The sequence below is a fragment of the Lissotriton helveticus genome, chromosome 4_1 (assembly GCF_964261635.1).
Source record: "Lissotriton helveticus chromosome 4_1, aLisHel1.1, whole genome shotgun sequence".
Taxonomy (NCBI): domain Eukaryota; kingdom Metazoa; phylum Chordata; class Amphibia; order Caudata; family Salamandridae; genus Lissotriton; species Lissotriton helveticus.
In genome coordinates, this window is record NC_136063.1 from 1,671,616,819 (window position 1) to 1,671,636,124 (window position 19,306).

The following is a 19,306-nucleotide window of genomic DNA, read 5'->3' on the forward strand; positions in this document are numbered from 1 at the left end:
TGGAGAGGCAACAACTTTTCATTATTTTCACCTCTACTAATTATATGCATTTTTATAATGTATGTGTTTATGTTGTCCTATAAATATACAGAGACATATAGCAAGATATAGGGAGATACATACGTGTAAAGTGGATATGTACAAGTTTATAAGTAAATGAGATGTTTTTCCAATTAATAATTCTAAGAACTGAATGGAAAAAGAAAATCGTAAAGTTTAGATAAGTCCCACTGTGATTTGTACTCAGATCCCGGTTTTCAGAGTCTAGAGTGCTAAGCATGATACCATCAAACCACCTGTACCAGGTTGAGCTTTTCATTTTGAGAGAAGAGATTGCATTCACGGGGGAATCTTATATTTTATTGCAAAATCGTATCTCACATAAAAAGTACTGTTCAACAGAGTGATAGCGTTACTTGAGTCCTCTGGGCAACATCCTTCCCTAACATAGTTCAATATGCAAAAGTTGAACAGAATAGAAAAGTAATAACATTCTGTTGGTCTTTGACTGTAGAACATTAAAAACTTTGAAATGTTCACATTGCTGCAGCAATTTGCTCCCTTGTCACATGGGAGGTTCCATGGTGTAATGGTTAGCACTTTGGACTTTGAATCCAAGGATCCGAGTTCAAATCTCGGTGGGACCACTTTCATGACTGTTGATCAAATCTTTTTCTGTCAAGTGTATTCATAAATATCACAAATCTAACACGGGTAGAGTGAAACATTAATTTATTGATTGTATTCTGAAAGTCTATTCGATGTGAGCAAATGATAGAACTTTTAGAAAACATGGAAATTAAATGGCTCAAAATAATGAGACATTTTGCGAGCTGACTGTTTTCTCAAACTCATCACAGGGGGCTGATGCAAGATATTACTTTCTTAAATCTTACTGTTATTGATAAGGGGAAGATGGAACTTTTTAATTGGAAATCCTTCATTAAAACAAAACTTGAGGAATCAAATTGTGTATTATGGGGACAGAAGATATGACGTTTTGAATAACAATCGTGAAATTCAGACACACATATATTTACACTCTGATTTTCTAAAGTAAATCCATAACCATAAAGTAAAATCTTTCGAAAGACGTGTCAAAGGTAATAATCTGAATTTCTCTTTCAAAGAAATTCACAATTAAATGCACTGTGTAAGTCAAGCATGTTGTCATATAAGAAATCAGCAAAAATTAACTATCTCATTACTGGTCATATAGATGAGAGAGGAAATGAACCTAACGTTTAAATTGTGGATGGGAAACAACAGTTTTTAGTTTTCAGCTTCAATACATATGTTTATGAATAATTGATTTCTTTATATAGTCTTATCGCTATCTAGACGGATATAGCTATGTATACATAGATGCATACTTATACGTTGATAAGTATCAGTATAAAACATTGACGTTATGTTTTTCCAAGACCAAATTCTAAGAAATGGGTGAAATAGTAAATCTCATAATTCAAGCAGGTCCCACCGAGATTTGAACTCGGATCGCTGGATTCAGAGTCCAGAGTGCTAACCATTACACCATGGAACCCTCCCATACATGAGTCATTTTTCCATTGAGACAAAAGAGAGCGCATTAGTGCGGGGGCATTTCTTACATTGATGAAACGATATCTCTGTTGAATGCTCATAGTGTAAAGAGCTATAATGTGATTTGATTCTGTTCAGATACATTCTCCTTAACAGTGTTAAATATGCAAACGTTTATCAGGATAGGCAAGTTATATCATAATGATCATCTTTGACTGTAACATATTAAAACATTTTACATTTCCAAACTAATACACCCATTTCTTTGTCTCTCACATGGGCTGCGCCAAAGAGCAATGATTGGCACGTTGGACTTTGCATGCAAAGGTACCAGTCCAAATCTTGGGGGTACTATTTTATTACTCTTGACCTTTTCTATTTCTGTCACCTTTGTTTATTGATAGCTCAAATCCAACACCAGTAGGTTGAAAGAGACAATTATTGATTCCTTTCAAAACGTCCATCAGCTTGAACAAGTACCAGAAATACAAACATTATAATACGTTTACATCACATTCCTACACAAAATAGTGTGACATTAAGAAATCATATCCTGTTTTTCTGAAATGCATTTCAGAGGCCTGATTCCCAGCATCCCTTTTTGAAGCTTTCTGCGCTATTGATAAGGCGAATTTAGCACATTTTGAAAGAGAAGTGTTCTTAAATCAAACCTAGAGAACCACAATGACGGTATCATTCAGATAGTACAAATGTTTTTGTATATTAGTATGGAAATTGTGAAATAAAACGTTTTTCATGCTGATTTTCAACAGTCGATCTGCAATCGTGAAACATAAGCTTTTGCTTGGAGGCCTCACAGGTACTGATCTAATTTTCTCTTTTAAGATTATTCACAAATCATATGATATGCTTTGTATAAATCAACTATATTGTTAGATCAAAATTGAGTAAAAAGTGACTATCTCAATTTCATGACATATAGAAGAGTAAGGAGAAGAAGCTCATGTTTCAAATGTGGAGAGGCAACAACTTTTCATTATTTTCACCTCTACTAATTATATGCATTTTTATAATGTATGTGTTTATGTTGTCCTATAAATATACAGAGACATATAGCAAGATATAGGGAGATACATACGTGTAAAGTGGATATGTACAAGTTTATAAGTAAATGAGATGTTTTTCCAATTAATAATTCTAAGAACTGAATGGAAAAAGAAAATCGTAAAGTTTAGATAAGTCCCACTGTGATTTGTACTCAGATCCCGGTTTTCAGAGTCTAGAGTGCTAAGCATGATACCATCAAACCACCTGTACCAGGTTGAGCTTTTCATTTTGAGAGAAGAGATTGCATTCACGGGGGAATCTTATATTTTATTGCAAAATCGTATCTCACATAAAAAGTACTGTTCAACAGAGTGATAGCGTTACTTGAGTCCTCTGGGCAACATCCTTCCCTAACATAGTTCAATATGCAAAAGTTGAACAGAATAGAAAAGTAATAACATTCTGTTGGTCTTTGACTGTAGAACATTAAAAACTTTGAAATGTTCACATTGCTGCAGCAATTTGCTCCCTTGTCACATGGGAGGTTCCATGGTGTAATGGTTAGCACTTTGGACTTTGAATCCAAGGATCCGAGTTCAAATCTCGGTGGGACCACTTTCATGACTGTTGATCAAATCTTTTTCTGTCAAGTGTATTCATAAATATCACAAATCTAACACGGGTAGAGTGAAACATTAATTTATTGATTGTATTCTGAAAGTCTATTCGATGTGAGCAAATGATAGAACTTTTAGAAAACATGGAAATTAAATGGCTCAAAATAATGAGACATTTTGCGAGCTGACTGTTTTCTCAAACTCATCACAGGGGGCTGATGCAAGATATTACTTTCTTAAATCTTACTGTTATTGATAAGGGGAAGATGGAACTTTTTAATTGGAAATCCTTCATTAAAACAAAACTTGAGGAATCAAATTGTGTATTATGGGGACAGAAGATATGACGTTTTGAATAACAATCGTGAAATTCAGACACACATATATTTACACTCTGATTTTCTAAAGTAAATCCATAACCATAAAGTAAAATCTTTCGAAAGACGTGTCAAAGGTAATAATCTGAATTTCTCTTTCAAAGTAATTCACAATTAAATGCACTGTGTAAGTCAAGCATGTTGTCATATAAGAAATCAGCAAAAATTAACTATCTCATTACTGGTCATATAGATGAGAGAGGAAATGAACCTAACGTTTAAATTGTGGATGGGAAACAACAGTTTTTAGTTTTCAGCTTCAATACATATGTTTATGAATAATTGATTTCTTTATATAGTCTTATCGCTATCTAGACGGATATAGCTATGTATACATAGATGCATACTTATACGTTGATAAGTATCAGTATAAAACATTGACGTTATGTTTTTCCAAGACCAAATTCTAAGAAATGGGTGAAATAGTAAATCTCATAATTCAAGCAGGTCCCACCGAGATTTGAACTCGGATCGCTGGATTCAGAGTCCAGAGTGCTAACCATTACACCATGGAACCCTCCCATACATGAGTCATTTTTCCATTGAGACAAAACAGAGCGCATTAGTGCGGGGGCATTTCTTACATTGATGAAACGATATCTCTGTTGAATGCTCATAGTGTAAAGAGCTATAATGTGATTTGATTCTGTTCAGATACATTCTCCTTAACAGTGTTAAATATGCAAACGTTTATCAGGATAGGCAAGTTATATCATAATGATCATCTTTGACTGTAACATATTAAAACATTTTACATTTCCAAACTAATACACCCATTTCTTTGTCTCTCACATGGGCTGCGCCAAAGAGCAATGATTGGCACGTTGGACTTTGCATGCAAAGGTACCAGTCCAAATCTTGGGGGTACTATTTTATTACTCTTGACCTTTTCTATTTCTGTCACCTTTGTTTATTGATAGCTCAAATCCAACACCAGTAGGTTGAAAGAGACAATTATTGATTCCTTTCAAAACGTCCATCAGCTTGAACAAGTACCAGAAATACAAACATTATAATACGTTTACATCACATTCCTACACAAAATAGTGTGACATTAAGAAATCCTATCCTGTTTTTCTGAAATGCATTTCAGAGGCCTGATTCCCAGCATCCCTTTTTGAAGCTTTCTGCGCTATTGATAAGGCGAATTTAGCACATTTTGAAAGAGAAGTGTTCTTAAATCAAACCTAGAGAACCACAATGACGGTATCATTCAGATAGTACAAATGTTTTTTGTATATTAGTATGGAAATTGTGAAATAAAACGTTTTTCATGCTGATTTTCAACAGTCGATCTGCAATCGTGAAACATAAGCTTTTGCTTGGAGGCCTCACAGGTACTGATCTAATTTTCTCTTTTAAGATTATTCACAAATCATATGATATGCTTTGTATAAATCAACTATATTGTTAGATCAAAATTGAGTAAAAAGTGACTATCTCAATTTCATGACATATAGAAGAGTAAGGAGAAGAAGCTCATGTTTCAAATGTGGAGAGGCAACAACTTTTCATTATTTTCACCTCTACTAATTATATGCATTTTTATAATGTATGTGTTTATGTTGTCCTATAAATATACAGAGACATATAGCAAGATATAGGGAGATACATACGTGTAAAGTGGATATGTACAAGTTTATAAGTAAATGAGATGTTTTTCCAATTAATAATTCTAAGAACTGAATGGAAAAAGAAAATCGTAAAGTTTAGATAAGTCCCACTGTGATTTGTACTCAGATCCCGGTTTTCAGAGTCTAGAGTGCTAAGCATGATACCATCAAACCACCTGTACCAGGTTGAGCTTTTCATTTTGAGAGAAGAGATTGCATTCACGGGGGAATCTTATATTTTATTGCAAAATCGTATCTCACATAAAAAGTACTGTTCAACAGAGTGATAGCGTTACTTGAGTCCTCTGGGCAACATCCTTCCCTAACATAGTTCAATATGCAAAAGTTGAACAGAATAGAAAAGTAATAACATTCTGTTGGTCTTTGACTGTAGAACATTAAAAACTTTGAAATGTTCACATTGCTGCAGCAATTTGCTCCCTTGTCACATGGGAGGTTCCATGGTGTAATGGTTAGCACTTTGGACTTTGAATCCAAGGATCCGAGTTCAAATCTCGGTGGGACCACTTTCATGACTGTTGATCAAATCTTTTTCTGTCAAGTGTATTCATAAATATCACAAATCTAACACGGGTAGAGTGAAACATTAATTTATTGATTGTATTCTGAAAGTCTATTCGATGTGAGCAAATGATAGAACTTTTAGAAAACATGGAAATTAAATGGCTCAAAATAATGAGACATTTTGCGAGCTGACTGTTTTCTCAAACTCATCACAGGGGGCTGATGCAAGATATTACTTTCTTAAATCTTACTGTTATTGATAAGGGGAAGATGGAACTTTTTAATTGGAAATCCTTCATTAAAACAAAACTTGAGGAATCAAATTGTGTATTATGGGGACAGAAGATATGACGTTTTGAATAACAATCGTGAAATTCAGACACACATATATTTACACTCTGATTTTCTAAAGTAAATCCATAACCATAAAGTAAAATCTTTCGAAAGACGTGTCAAAGGTAATAATCTGAATTTCTCTTTCAAAGTAATTCACAATTAAATGCACTGTGTAAGTCAAGCATGTTGTCATATAAGAAATCAGCAAAAATTAACTATCTCATTACTGGTCATATAGATGAGAGAGGAAATGAACCTAACGTTTAAATTGTGGATGGGAAACAACAGTTTTTAGTTTTCAGCTTCAATACATATGTTTATGAATAATTGATTTCTTTATATAGTCTTATCGCTATCTAGACGGATATAGCTATGTATACATAGATGCATACTTATACGTTGATAAGTATCAGTATAAAACATTGACGTTATGTTTTTCCAAGACCAAATTCTAAGAAATGGGTGAAATAGTAAATCTCATAATTCAAGCAGGTCCCACCGAGATTTGAACTCGGATCGCTGGATTCAGAGTCCAGAGTGCTAACCATTACACCATGGAACCCTCCCATACATGAGTCATTTTTCCATTGAGACAAAAGAGAGCGCATTAGTGCGGGGGCATTTCTTACATTGATGAAACGATATCTCTGTTGAATGCTCATAGTGTAAAGAGCTATAATGTGATTTGATTCTGTTCAGATACATTCTCCTTAACAGTGTTAAATATGCAAACGTTTATCAGGATAGGCAAGTTATATCATAATGATCATCTTTGACTGTAACATATTAAAACATTTTACATTTCCAAACTAATACACCCATTTCTTTGTCTCTCACATGGGCTGCGCCAAAGAGCAATGATTGGCACGTTGGACTTTGCATGCAAAGGTACCAGTCCAAATCTTGGGGGTACTATTTTATTACTCTTGACCTTTTCTATTTCTGTCACCTTTGTTTATTGATAGCTCAAATCCAACACCAGTAGGTTGAAAGAGACAATTATTGATTCCTTTCAAAACGTCCATCAGCTTGAACAAGTACCAGAAATACAAACATTATAATACGTTTACATCACATTCCTACACAAAATAGTGTGACATTAAGAAATCCTATCCTGTTTTTCTGAAATGCATTTCAGAGGCCTGATTCCCAGCATCCCTTTTTGAAGCTTTCTGTGCTATTGATAAGGCGAATTTAGCACATTTTGAAAGAGAAGTGTTCTTAAATCAAACCTAGAGAACCACAATGACGGTATCATTCAGATAGTACAAATGTTTTTTGTATATTAGTATGGAAATTGTGAAATAAAACGTTTTTCATGCTGATTTTCAACAGTCGATCTGCAATCGTGAAACATAAGCTTTTGCTTGGAGGCCTCACAGGTACTGATCTAATTTTCTCTTTTAAGATTATTCACAAATCATATGATATGCTTTGTATAAATCAACTATATTGTTAGATCAAAATTGAGTAAAAAGTGACTATCTCAATTTCATGACATATAGAAGAGTAAGGAGAAGAAGCTCATGTTTCAAATGTGGAGAGGCAACAACTTTTCATTATTTTCACCTCTACTAATTATATGCATTTTTATAATGTATGTGTTTATGTTGTCCTATAAATATACAGAGACATATAGCAAGATATAGGGAGATACATACGTGTAAAGTGGATATGTACAAGTTTATAAGTAAATGAGATGTTTTTCCAATTAATAATTCTAAGAACTGAATGGAAAAGAAAATCGTAAAGTTTAGATAAGTCCCACTGTGATTTGTACTCAGATCCCGGTTTTCAGAGTCTAGAGTGCTAAGCATGATACCATCAAACCACCTGTACCAGGTTGAGCTTTTCATTTTGAGAGAAGAGATTGCATTCACGGGGGAATCTTATATTTTATTGCAAAATCGTATCTCACATAAAAAGTACTGTTCAACAGAGTGATAGCGTTACTTGAGTCCTCTGGGCAACATCCTTCCCTAACATAGTTCAATATGCAAAAGTTGAACAGAATAGAAAAGTAATAACATTCTGTTGGTCTTTGACTGTAGAACATTAAAAACTTTGAAATGTTCACATTGCTGCAGCAATTTGCTCCCTTGTCACATGGGAGGTTCCATGGTGTAATGGTTAGCACTTTGGACTTTGAATCCAAGGATCCGAGTTCAAATCTCGGTGGGACCACTTTCATGACTGTTGATCAAATCTTTTTCTGTCAAGTGTATTCATAAATATCACAAATCTAACACGGGTAGAGTGAAACATTAATTTATTGATTGTATTCTGAAAGTCTATTCGATGTGAGCAAATGATAGAACTTTTAGAAAACATGGAAATTAAATGGCTCAAAATAATGAGACATTTTGCGAGCTGACTGTTTTCTCAAACTCATCACAGGGGGCTGATGCAAGATATTACTTTCTTAAATCTTACTGTTATTGATAAGGGGAAGATGGAACTTTTTAATTGGAAATCCTTCATTAAAACAAAACTTGAGGAATCAAATTGTGTATTATGGGGACAGAAGATATGACGTTTTGAATAACAATCGTGAAATTCAGACACACATATATTTACACTCTGATTTTCTAAAGTAAATCCATAACCATAAAGTAAAATCTTTCGAAAGACGTGTCAAAGGTAATAATCTGAATTTCTCTTTCAAAGAAATTCACAATTAAATGCACTGTGTAAGTCAAGCATGTTGTCATATAAGAAATCAGCAAAAATTAACTATCTCATTACTGGTCATATAGATGAGAGAGGAAATGAACCTAACGTTTAAATTGTGGATGGGAAACAACAGTTTTTAGTTTTCAGCTTCAATACATATGTTTATGAATAATTGATTTCTTTATATAGTCTTATCGCTATCTAGACGGATATAGCTATGTATACATAGATGCATACTTATACGTTGATAAGTATCAGTATAAAACATTGACGTTATGTTTTTCCAAGACCAAATTCTAAGAAATGGGTGAAATAGTAAATCTCATAATTCAAGCAGGTCCCACCGAGATTTGAACTCGGATCGCTGGATTCAGAGTCCAGAGTGCTAACCATTACACCATGGAACCCTCCCATACATGAGTCATTTTTCCATTGAGACAAAAGAGAGCGCATTAGTGCGGGGGCATTTCTTACATTGATGAAACGATATCTCTGTTGAATGCTCATAGTGTAAAGAGCTATAATGTGATTTGATTCTGTTCAGATACATTCTCCTTAACAGTGTTAAATATGCAAACGTTTATCAGGATAGGCAAGTTATATCATAATGATCATCTTTGACTGTAACATATTAAAACATTTTACATTTCCAAACTAATACACCCATTTCTTTGTCTCTCACATGGGCTGCGCCAAAGAGCAATGATTGGCACGTTGGACTTTGCATGCAAAGGTACCAGTCCAAATCTTGGGGGTACTATTTTATTACTCTTGACCTTTTCTATTTCTGTCACCTTTGTTTATTGATAGCTCAAATCCAACACCAGTAGGTTGAAAGAGACAATTATTGATTCCTTTCAAAACGTCCATCAGCTTGAACAAGTACCAGAAATACAAACATTATAATACGTTTACATCACATTCCTACACAAAATAGTGTGACATTAAGAAATCCTATCCTGTTTTTCTGAAATGCATTTCAGAGGCCTGATTCCCAGCATCCCTTTTTGAAGCTTTCTGCGCTATTGATAAGGCGAATTTAGCACATTTTGAAAGAGAAGTGTTCTTAAATCAAACCTAGAGAACCACAATGACGGTATCATTCAGATAGTACAAATGTTTTTTGTATATTAGTATGGAAATTGTGAAATAAAACGTTTTTCATGCTGATTTTCAACAGTCGATCTGCAATCGTGAAACATAAGCTTTTGCTTGGAGGCCTCACAGGTACTGATCTAATTTTCTCTTTTAAGATTATTCACAAATCATATGATATGCTTTGTATAAATCAACTATATTGTTAGATCAAAATTGAGTAAAAAGTGACTATCTCAATTTCATGACATATAGAAGAGTAAGGAGAAGAAGCTCATGTTTCAAATGTGGAGAGGCAACAACTTTTCATTATTTTCACCTCTACTAATTATATGCATTTTTATAATGTATGTGTTTATGTTGTCCTATAAATATACAGAGACATATAGCAAGATATAGGGAGATACATACGTGTAAAGTGGATATGTACAAGTTTATAAGTAAATGAGATGTTTTTCCAATTAATAATTCTAAGAACTGAATGGAAAAAGAAAATCGTAAAGTTTAGATAAGTCCCACTGTGATTTGTACTCAGATCCCGGTTTTCAGAGTCTAGAGTGCTAAGCATGATACCATCAAACCACCTGTACCAGGTTGAGCTTTTCATTTTGAGAGAAGAGATTGCATTCACGGGGGAATCTTATATTTTATTGCAAAATCGTATCTCACATAAAAAGTACTGTTCAACAGAGTGATAGCGTTACTTGAGTCCTCTGGGCAACATCCTTCCCTAACATAGTTCAATATGCAAAAGTTGAACAGAATAGAAAAGTAATAACATTCTGTTGGTCTTTGACTGTAGAACATTAAAAACTTTGAAATGTTCACATTGCTGCAGCAATTTGCTCCCTTGTCACATGGGAGGTTCCATGGTGTAATGGTTAGCACTTTGGACTTTGAATCCAAGGATCCGAGTTCAAATCTCGGTGGGACCACTTTCATGACTGTTGATCAAATCTTTTTCTGTCAAGTGTATTCATAAATATCACAAATCTAACACGGGTAGAGTGAAACATTCATTTATTGATTGTATTCTGAAAGTCTATTCGATGTGAGCAAATGATAGAACTTTTAGAAAACATGGAAATTAAATGGCTCAAAATAATGAGACATTTTGCGAGCTGACTGTTTTCTCAAACTCATCACAGGGGGCTGATGCAAGATATTACTTTCTTAAATCTTACTGTTATTGATAAGGGGAAGATGGAACTTTTTAATTGGAAATCCTTCATTAAAACAAAACTTGAGGAATCAAATTGTGTATTATGGGGACAGAAGATATGACGTTTTGAATAACAATCGTGAAATTCAGACACACATATATTTACACTCTGATTTTCTAAAGTAAATCCATAACCATAAAGTAAAATCTTTCGAAAGACGTGTCAAAGGTAATAATCTGAATTTCTCTTTCAAAGAAATTCACAATTAAATGCACTGTGTAAGTCAAGCATGTTGTCATATAAGAAATCAGCAAAAATTAACTATCTCATTACTGGTCATATAGATGAGAGAGGAAATGAACCTAACGTTTAAATTGTGGATGGGAAACAACAGTTTTTAGTTTTCAGCTTCAATACATATGTTTATGAATAATTGATTTCTTTATATAGTCTTATCGCTATCTAGACGGATATAGCTATGTATACATAGATGCATACTTATACGTTGATAAGTATCAGTATAAAACATTGACGTTATGTTTTTCCAAGACCAAATTCTAAGAAATGGGTGAAATAGTAAATCTCATAATTCAAGCAGGTCCCACCGAGATTTGAACTCGGATCGCTGGATTCAGAGTCCAGAGTGCTAACCATTACACCATGGAACCCTCCCATACATGAGTCATTTTTCCATTGAGACAAAAGAGAGCGCATTAGTGCGGGGGCATTTCTTACATTGATGAAACGATATCTCTGTTGAATGCTCATAGTGTAAAGAGCTATAATGTGATTTGATTCTGTTCAGATACATTCTCCTTAACAGTGTTAAATATGCAAACGTTTATCAGGATAGGCAAGTTATATCATAATGATCATCTTTGACTGTAACATATTAAAACATTTTACATTTCCAAACTAATACACCCATTTCTTTGTCTCTCACATGGGCTGCGCCAAAGAGCAATGATTGGCACGTTGGACTTTGCATGCAAAGGTACCAGTCCAAATCTTGGGGGTACTATTTTATTACTCTTGACCTTTTCTATTTCTGTCACCTTTGTTTATTGATAGCTCAAATCCAACACCAGTAGGTTGAAAGAGACAATTATTGATTCCTTTCAAAACGTCCATCAGCTTGAACAAGTACCAGAAATACAAACATTATAATACGTTTACATCACATTCCTACACAAAATAGTGTGACATTAAGAAATCCTATCCTGTTTTTCTGAAATGCATTTCAGAGGCCTGATTCCCAGCATCCCTTTTTGAAGCTTTCTGCGCTATTGATAAGGCGAATTTAGCACATTTTGAAAGAGAAGTGTTCTTAAATCAAACCTAGAGAACCACAATGACGGTATCATTCAGATAGTACAAATGTTTTTTGTATATTAGTATGGAAATTGTGAAATAAAACGTTTTTCATGCTGATTTTCAACAGTCGATCTGCAATCGTGAAACATAAGCTTTTGCTTGGAGGCCTCACAGGTACTGATCTAATTTTCTCTTTTAAGATTATTCACAAATCATATGATATGCTTTGTATAAATCAACTATATTGTTAGATCAAAATTGAGTAAAAAGTGACTATCTCAATTTCATGACATATAGAAGAGTAAGGAGAAGAAGCTCATGTTTCAAATGTGGAGAGGCAACAACTTTTCATTATTTTCACCTCTACTAATTATATGCATTTTTATAATGTATGTGTTTATGTTGTCCTATAAATATACAGAGACATATAGCAAGATATAGGGAGATACATACGTGTAAAGTGGATATGTACAAGTTTATAAGTAAATGAGATGTTTTTCCAATTAATAATTCTAAGAACTGAATGGAAAAAGAAAATCGTAAAGTTTAGATAAGTCCCACTGTGATTTGTACTCAGATCCCGGTTTTCAGAGTCTAGAGTGCTAAGCATGATACCATCAAACCACCTGTATCAGGTTGAGCTTTTCATTTTGAGAGAAGAGATTGCATTCACGGGGGAATCTTATATTTTATTGCAAAATCGTATCTCACATAAAAAGTACTGTTCAACAGAGTGATAGCGTTACTTGAGTCCTCTGGGCAACATCCTTCCCTAACATAGTTCAATATGCAAAAGTTGAACAGAATAGAAAAGTAATAACATTCTGTTGGTCTTTGACTGTAGAACATTAAAAACTTTGAAATGTTCACATTGCTGCAGCAATTTGCTCCCTTGTCACATGGGAGGTTCCATGGTGTAATGGTTAGCACTTTGGACTTTGAATCCAAGGATCCGAGTTCAAATCTCGGTGGGACCACTTTCATGACTGTTGATCAAATCTTTTTCTGTCAAGTGTATTCATAAATATCACAAATCTAACACGGGTAGAGTGAAACATTCATTTATTGATTGTATTCTGAAAGTCTATTCGATGTGAGCAAATGATAGAACTTTTAGAAAACATGGAAATTAAATGGCTCAAAATAATGAGACATTTTGCGAGCTGACTGTTTTCTCAAACTCATCACAGGGGGCTGATGCAAGATATTACTTTCTTAAATCTTACTGTTATTGATAAGGGGAAGATGGAACTTTTTAATTGGAAATCCTTCATTAAAACAAAACTTGAGGAATCAAATTGTGTATTATGGGGACAGAAGATATGACGTTTTGAATAACAATCGTGAAATTCAGACACACATATATTTACACTCTGATTTTCTAAAGTAAATCCATAACCATAAAGTAAAATCTTTCGAAAGACGTGTCAAAGGTAATAATCTGAATTTCTCTTTCAAAGAAATTCACAATTAAATGCACTGTGTAAGTCAAGCATGTTGTCATATAAGAAATCAGCAAAAATTAACTATCTCATTACTGGTCATATAGATGAGAGAGGAAATGAACCTAACGTTTAAATTGTGGATGGGAAACAACAGTTTTTAGTTTTCAGCTTCAATACATATGTTTATGAATAATTGATTTCTTTATATAGTCTTATCGCTATCTAGACGGATATAGCTATGTATACATAGATGCATACTTATACGTTGATAAGTATCAGTATAAAACATTGACGTTATGTTTTTCCAAGACCAAATTCTAAGAAATGGGTGAAATAGTAAATCTCATAATTAAAGCAGGTCCCACCGAGATTTGAACTCGGATCGCTGGATTCAGAGTCCAGAGTGCTAACCATTACACCATGGAACCCTCCCATACATGAGTCATTTTTCCATTGAGACAAAAGAGAGCGCATTAGTGCGGGGGCATTTCTTACATTGATGAAACGATATCTCTGTTGAATGCTCATAGTGTAAAGAGCTATAATGTGATTTGATTCTGTTCAGATACATTCTCCTTAACAGTGTTAAATATGCAAACGTTTATCAGGATAGGCAAGTTATATCATAATGATCATCTTTGACTGTAACATATTAAAACATTTTACATTTCCAAACTAATACACCCATTTCTTTGTCTCTCACATGGGCTGCGCCAAAGAGCAATGATTGGCACGTTGGACTTTGCATGCAAAGGTACCAGTCCAAATCTTGGGGGTACTATTTTATTACTCTTGACCTTTCTATTTCTGTCACCTTTGTTTATTGATAGCTCAAATCCAACACCAGTAGGTTGAAAGAGACAATTATTGATTCCTTTCAAAACGTCCATCAGCTTGAACAAGTTACAGAAATACAAACATTATAATACGTTTACATCACATTCCTACACAAAATAGTGTGACATTAAGAAATCCTATCCTGTTTTTCTGAAATGCATTTCAGAGGCCTGATTCCCAGCATCCCTTTTTGAAGCTTTCTGCGCTATTGATAAGGCGAATTTAGCACATTTTGAAAGAGAAGTGTTCTTAAATCAAACCTAGAGAACCACAATGACGGTATCATTCAGATAGTACAAATGTTTTTTGTATATTAGTATGGAAATTGTGAAATAAAACGTTTTTCATGCTGATTTTCAACAGTCGATCTGCAATCGTGAAACATAAGCTTTTGCTTGGAGGCCTCACAGGTACTGATCTAATTTTCTCTTTTAAGATTATTCACAAATCATATGATATGCTTTGTATAAATCAACTATATTGTTAGATCAAAATTGAGTAAAAAGTGACTATCTCAATTTCATGACATATAGAAGAGTAAGGAGAAGAAGCTCATGTTTCAAATGTGGAGAGGCAAAAACTTTTCATTATTTTCACCTCTACTAATTATATGCATTTTTATAATGTATGTGTTTATGTTGTCCTATAAATATACAGACACATATAGCAAGATATAGGGAGATACATACGTGTAAAGTGGATATGTACAAGTTTACAAGTAAATGAGATGTTTTTCCAATTAATAATTCTAAGAACTGAATGGAAAAGAAAATCGTAAAGTTTAGATAAGTCCCACTGTGATTTGTACTCAGATCCCGGTTTTCAGAGTCTAGAGTGCTAAGCATGATACCATCAAACCACCTGTACCAGGTTGAGCTTTTCATTTTGAGAGAAGAGATTGCATTCACGGGGGAATCTTATATTTTATTGCAAAATCGTATCTCACATAAAAAGTACTGTTCAACAGAGTGATAGCGTTACTTGAGTCCTCTGGGCAACATCCTTCCCTAACATAGTTCAATATGCAAAAGTTGAACAGAATAGAAAAGTAATAACATTCTGTTGGTCTTTGACTGTAGAACATTAAAAACTTTGAAATGTTCACATTGCTGCAGCAATTTGCTCCCTTGTCACATGGGAGGTTCCATGGTGTAATGGTTAGCACTTTGGACTTTGAATCCAAGGATCCGAGTTCAAATCTCGGTGGGACCACTTTCATGACTGTTGATCAAATCTTTTTCTGTCAAGTGTATTCATAAATATCACAAATCTAACACGGGTAGAGTGAAACATTCATTTATTGATTGTATTCTGAAAGTCTATTCGATGTGAGCAAATGATAGAACTTTTAGAAAACATGGAAATTAAATGGCTCAAAATAATGAGACATTTTGCGAGCTGACTGTTTTCTCAAACTCATCACAGGGGGCTGATGCAAGATATTACTTTCTTAAATCTTACTGTTATTGATAAGGGGAAGATGGAACTTTTTAATTGGAAATCCTTCATTAAAACAAAACTTGAGGAATCAAATTGTGTATTATGGGGACAGAAGATATGACGTTTTGAATAACAATCGTGAAATTCAGACACACATATATTTACACTCTGATTTTCTAAAGTAAATCCATAACCATAAAGTAAAATCTTTCGAAAGACGTGTCAAAGGTAATAATCTGAATTTCTCTTTCAAAGAAATTCACAATTAAATGCACTGTGTAAGTCAAGCATGTTGTCATATAAGAAATCAGCAAAAATTAACTATCTCATTACTGGTCATATAGATGAGAGAGGAAATGAACCTAACGTTTAAATTGTGGATGGGAAACAACAGTTTTTAGTTTTCAGCTTCAATACATATGTTTATGAATAATTGATTTCTTTATATAGTCTTATCGCTATCTAGACGGATATAGCTATGTATACATAGATGCATACTTATACGTTGATAAGTATCAGTATAAAACATTGACGTTATGTTTTTCCAAGACCAAATTCTAAGAAATGGGTGAAATAGTAAATCTCATAATTCAAGCAGGTCCCACCGAGATTTGAACTCGGATCGCTGGATTCAGAGTCCAGAGTGCTAACCATTACACCATGGAACCCTCCCATACATGAGTCATTTTTCCATTGAGACAAAAGAGAGCGCATTAGTGCGGGGGCATTTCTTACATTGATGAAACAATATCTCTGTTGAATGCTCATAGTGTAAAGAGCTATAATGTGATTTGATTCTGTTCAGATACATTCTCCTTAACAGTGTTAAATATGCAAACGTTTATCAGGATAGGCAAGTTATATCATAATGATCATCTTTGACTGTAACATATTAAAACATTTTACATTTCCAAACTAATACACCCATTTCTTTGTCTCTCACATGGGCTGCGCCAAAGAGCAATGATTGGCACGTTGGACTTTGCATGCAAAGGTACCAGTCCAAATCTTGGGGGTACTATTTTATTACTCTTGACCTTTTCTATTTCTGTCACCTTTGTTTATTGATAGCTCAAATCCAACACCAGTAGGTTGAAAGAGACAATTATTGATTCCTTTCAAAACGTCCATCAGCTTGAACAAGTACCAGAAATACAAACATTATAATACGTTTACATCACATTCCTACACAAAATAGTGTGACATTAAGAAATCCTATCCTGTTTTTCTGAAATGCATTTCAGAGGCCTGATTCCCAGCATCCCTTTTTGAAGCTTTCTGCGCTATTGATAAGGCGAATTTAGCACATTTTGAAAGAGAAGTGTTCTTAAATCAAACCTAGAGAACCACAATGACGGTATCATTCAGATAGTACAAATGTTTTTGTATATTAGTATGGAAATTGTGAAATAAAACGTTTTTCATGCTGATTTTCAACAGTCGATCTGCAATCGTGAAACATAAGCTTTTGCTTGGAGGCCTCACAGGTACTGATCTAATTTTCTCTTTTAAGATTATTCACAAATCATATGATATGCTTTGTATAAATCAACTATATTGTTAGATCAAAATTGAGTAAAAAGTGACTATCTCAATTTCATGACATATAGAAGAGTAAGGAGAAGAAGCTCATGTTTCAAATGTGGAGAAGCAACAACTTTTCATTATTTTCACCTCTACTAATTATATGCATTTTTATAATGTATGTGTTGATGTTGTCCTATAAATATACAGAGACATATAGCAAGATATAGGGAGATACATACGTGTAAAGTGGATATGTACAAGTTTATAAGTAAATGAGATGTTTTTCCAATTAATAATTCTAAGAACTGAATGGAAAAAGAAAATCGTAAAGTTTAGATAAGTCCCACTGTGATTTGTACTCAGATCCCGGTTTTCAGAGTCTAGAGTGCTAAGCATGATACCATCAAACCACCTGTACCAGGTTGAGCTTTTCATTTTGAGAGAAGAGATTGCATTCACGGGGGAATCTTATATTTTATTGCAAAATCGTATCTCACATAAAAAGTACTGTTCAACAGAGTGATAGCGTTACTTGAGTCCTCTGGGCAACATCCTTCCCTAACATAGTTCAATATGCAAAAGTTGAACAGAATAGAAAAGTAATAACATTCTGTTGGTCTTTGACTGTAGAACATTAAAAACTTTGAAATGTTCACATTGCTGCAGCAATTTGCTCCCTTGTCACATGGGAGGTTCCATGGTGTAATGGTTAGCACTTTGGACTTTGAATCCAAGGATCCGAGTTCAAATCTCGGTGGGACCACTTTCATGACTGTTGATCAAATCTTTTTCTGTCAAGTGTATTCATAAATATCACAAATCTAACACGGGTAGAGTGAAACATTAATTTATTGATTGTATTCTGAAAGTCTATTCGATGTGAGCAAATGATAGAACTTTTAGAAAACATGGAAATTAAATGGCTCAAAATAATGAGACATTTTGCGAGCTGACTGTTTTCTCAAACTCATCACAGGGGGCTGATGCAAGATATTACTTTCTTAAATCTTACTGTTATTGATAAGGGGAAGATGGAACTTTTTAATTGGAAATCCTTCATTAAAACAAAACTTGAGGAATCAAATTGTGTATTATGGGGACAGAAGATATGACGTTTTGAATAACAATCGTGAAATTCAGACACACATATATTTACACTCTGATTTTCTAAAGTAAATCCATAACCATAAAGTAAAATCTTTCGAAAGACGTGTCAAAGGTAATAATCTGAATTTCTCTTTCAAAGAAATTCACAATTAAATGCACTGTGTAAGTCAAGCATGTTGTCATATAAGAAATCAGCAAAAATTAACTATCTCATTACTGGTCATATAGATGAGAGAGGAAATGAACCTAACGTTTAAATTGTGGATGGGAAACAACAGTTTTTAGTTTTCAGCTTCAATACATATGTTTATGAATAATTGATTTCTTTATATAGTCTTATCGCTATCTAGACGGATATAGCTATGTATACATAGATGCATACTTATACGTTGATAAGTATCAGTATAAAACATTGACGTTATGTTTTTCCAAGACCAAATTCTAAGAAATGGGTGAAATAGTAAATCTCATAATTCAAGCAGGTCCCACCGAGATTTGAACTCGGATCGCTGGATTCAGAGTCCAGAGTGCTAACCATTACACCATGGAACCCTCCCATACATGAGTCATTTTTCCATTGAGACAAAAGAGAGCGCATTAGTGCGGGGGCATTTCTTACATTGATGAAACAATATCTCTGTTGAATGCTCATAGTGTAAAGAGCTATAATGTGATTTGATTCTGTTC

General features: G+C 34.0%; 16 non-coding genes across 16 annotated transcripts; 8 read left to right on the forward strand and 8 right to left on the reverse strand.

Annotated features, from left to right (window-relative positions):
* Positions 1-575: 575 nt before the first annotated feature.
* On the forward strand, positions 576-647 carry TRNAQ-UUG (transfer RNA glutamine (anticodon UUG)). The gene has a single exon. It is a non-coding gene; the product is annotated as a tRNA-Gln (tRNA).
* Positions 648-1,471: 824 nt separating this feature from the next.
* Positions 1,472-1,543, reverse strand: TRNAQ-CUG (transfer RNA glutamine (anticodon CUG)). Its single transcript has one exon. It is a non-coding gene; the product is annotated as a tRNA-Gln (tRNA).
* Positions 1,544-3,093: 1,550 nt separating this feature from the next.
* On the forward strand, positions 3,094-3,165 carry TRNAQ-UUG (transfer RNA glutamine (anticodon UUG)). The gene has a single exon. It is a non-coding gene; the product is annotated as a tRNA-Gln (tRNA).
* Positions 3,166-3,989: 824 nt separating this feature from the next.
* On the reverse strand, positions 3,990-4,061 carry TRNAQ-CUG (transfer RNA glutamine (anticodon CUG)). The gene has a single exon. It is a non-coding gene; the product is annotated as a tRNA-Gln (tRNA).
* Positions 4,062-5,612: 1,551 nt separating this feature from the next.
* On the forward strand, positions 5,613-5,684 carry TRNAQ-UUG (transfer RNA glutamine (anticodon UUG)). Its single transcript has one exon. It is a non-coding gene; the product is annotated as a tRNA-Gln (tRNA).
* An 824-nt stretch (positions 5,685-6,508) lies between these two features.
* Positions 6,509-6,580, reverse strand: TRNAQ-CUG (transfer RNA glutamine (anticodon CUG)). Its single transcript has one exon. It is a non-coding gene; the product is annotated as a tRNA-Gln (tRNA).
* A 1,550-nt stretch (positions 6,581-8,130) lies between these two features.
* Positions 8,131-8,202, forward strand: TRNAQ-UUG (transfer RNA glutamine (anticodon UUG)). The gene has a single exon. It is a non-coding gene; the product is annotated as a tRNA-Gln (tRNA).
* Positions 8,203-9,026: 824 nt separating this feature from the next.
* TRNAQ-CUG (transfer RNA glutamine (anticodon CUG)) lies at positions 9,027-9,098 on the reverse strand. The gene has a single exon. It is a non-coding gene; the product is annotated as a tRNA-Gln (tRNA).
* Positions 9,099-10,649: 1,551 nt separating this feature from the next.
* TRNAQ-UUG (transfer RNA glutamine (anticodon UUG)) lies at positions 10,650-10,721 on the forward strand. Its single transcript has one exon. It is a non-coding gene; the product is annotated as a tRNA-Gln (tRNA).
* Positions 10,722-11,545: 824 nt separating this feature from the next.
* Positions 11,546-11,617, reverse strand: TRNAQ-CUG (transfer RNA glutamine (anticodon CUG)). Its single transcript has one exon. It is a non-coding gene; the product is annotated as a tRNA-Gln (tRNA).
* A 1,551-nt stretch (positions 11,618-13,168) lies between these two features.
* On the forward strand, positions 13,169-13,240 carry TRNAQ-UUG (transfer RNA glutamine (anticodon UUG)). The gene has a single exon. It is a non-coding gene; the product is annotated as a tRNA-Gln (tRNA).
* Positions 13,241-14,064: 824 nt separating this feature from the next.
* TRNAQ-CUG (transfer RNA glutamine (anticodon CUG)) lies at positions 14,065-14,136 on the reverse strand. Its single transcript has one exon. It is a non-coding gene; the product is annotated as a tRNA-Gln (tRNA).
* Positions 14,137-15,685: 1,549 nt separating this feature from the next.
* On the forward strand, positions 15,686-15,757 carry TRNAQ-UUG (transfer RNA glutamine (anticodon UUG)). Its single transcript has one exon. It is a non-coding gene; the product is annotated as a tRNA-Gln (tRNA).
* Positions 15,758-16,581: 824 nt separating this feature from the next.
* On the reverse strand, positions 16,582-16,653 carry TRNAQ-CUG (transfer RNA glutamine (anticodon CUG)). The gene has a single exon. It is a non-coding gene; the product is annotated as a tRNA-Gln (tRNA).
* Positions 16,654-18,203: 1,550 nt separating this feature from the next.
* On the forward strand, positions 18,204-18,275 carry TRNAQ-UUG (transfer RNA glutamine (anticodon UUG)). Its single transcript has one exon. It is a non-coding gene; the product is annotated as a tRNA-Gln (tRNA).
* Positions 18,276-19,099: 824 nt separating this feature from the next.
* TRNAQ-CUG (transfer RNA glutamine (anticodon CUG)) lies at positions 19,100-19,171 on the reverse strand. Its single transcript has one exon. It is a non-coding gene; the product is annotated as a tRNA-Gln (tRNA).
* Positions 19,172-19,306: the final 135 nt, after the last annotated feature.